We start from the raw sequence: 1,015 nt of genomic DNA on the forward strand, positions 1-1,015 counted from the left end.
TGGACAGTCACCCAAGATCTATACCAGTGGGGCCTACACATTTAGCCTATAAGTCCATAGTATCTGGCAGACTTTTCCATGAAGCAGGAAATTTCAAAGACAGTTTTGCCTATATTGGCAGTTTGCCAGTCACCTTTTTTCTGTATCCTGCAGAATGTCTTGCAGACTCCTTCATGAAGCAGGAACCCTGAAGGACCATCTCACCTTTAGGCAAGTTCAGCAGTCATTTCTCTGTGGGTCTTGCAAGTCCAGATAGGCAGTCCAGGCAAAAGTAATTTCTTACCCAAATGGCTAACAAACACAGTAAGGAGCTTCTGCAGTGCCCATCTTCCTCTTGAAGTAGCTTGGTGCTGCCAGGAGCAGATGTGTCTCACTGACATGAAATTTCCTATGTTCTTAAAACATTTTCAATGCCTTATTCTGTTAGTTTTTTAAAGATATGAAGAACATCTAACTGAAATATTTCTTTTATTAAATTTTTTTTCATTCAAAAATGTACACTTCCTCCCCTTCTCCCATTCCCCTCCTGCTCACTCCCCAACTCACCCTCCCCCTCCCTCCTTAAGAGAGGGCAGGGAATCCTGCCCTGTAGGAAGTCCAAGGCTCTTCTACCTATATCCAAGCCTAGGAAGCTTTGCATTTAAATAGACTAGGGTCCCAGAACATGCAGTAGAAACAAGTCCTAGTGCCTTCATCAATGGCTTCTCAGTCAGCCTCCATTGTCAGCCACATTTAAAGAATCCAGTTTGATTGCATTCTCATTCAGTCCTGGTCCAGCTGAATTTGATGAGCTCCCATTAGAACAGGCACACTGTCTCAGTAGGTGGAGCAACCCCTCGCAGTCCTGACTTCTTTGCTCATCTTCTCCCTCCTTCTGCTCTTCAACTGGACCTTGGGAGCTCAGTCCATTGCTTTGATGAGAGTATCTGTCTCTATCTCCATCCGTCTCCAGATGAAGATTCTATGGTGATATTCGAGATAATCATCAGTGTGACTATGGGACAAGGCCAGTTCA

The sequence above is a fragment of the Microtus ochrogaster genome, unplaced genomic scaffold (genome assembly GCF_000317375.1).
Source record: "Microtus ochrogaster isolate Prairie Vole_2 unplaced genomic scaffold, MicOch1.0 UNK158, whole genome shotgun sequence".
Lineage (NCBI taxonomy): Eukaryota > Metazoa > Chordata > Mammalia > Rodentia > Cricetidae > Microtus > Microtus ochrogaster.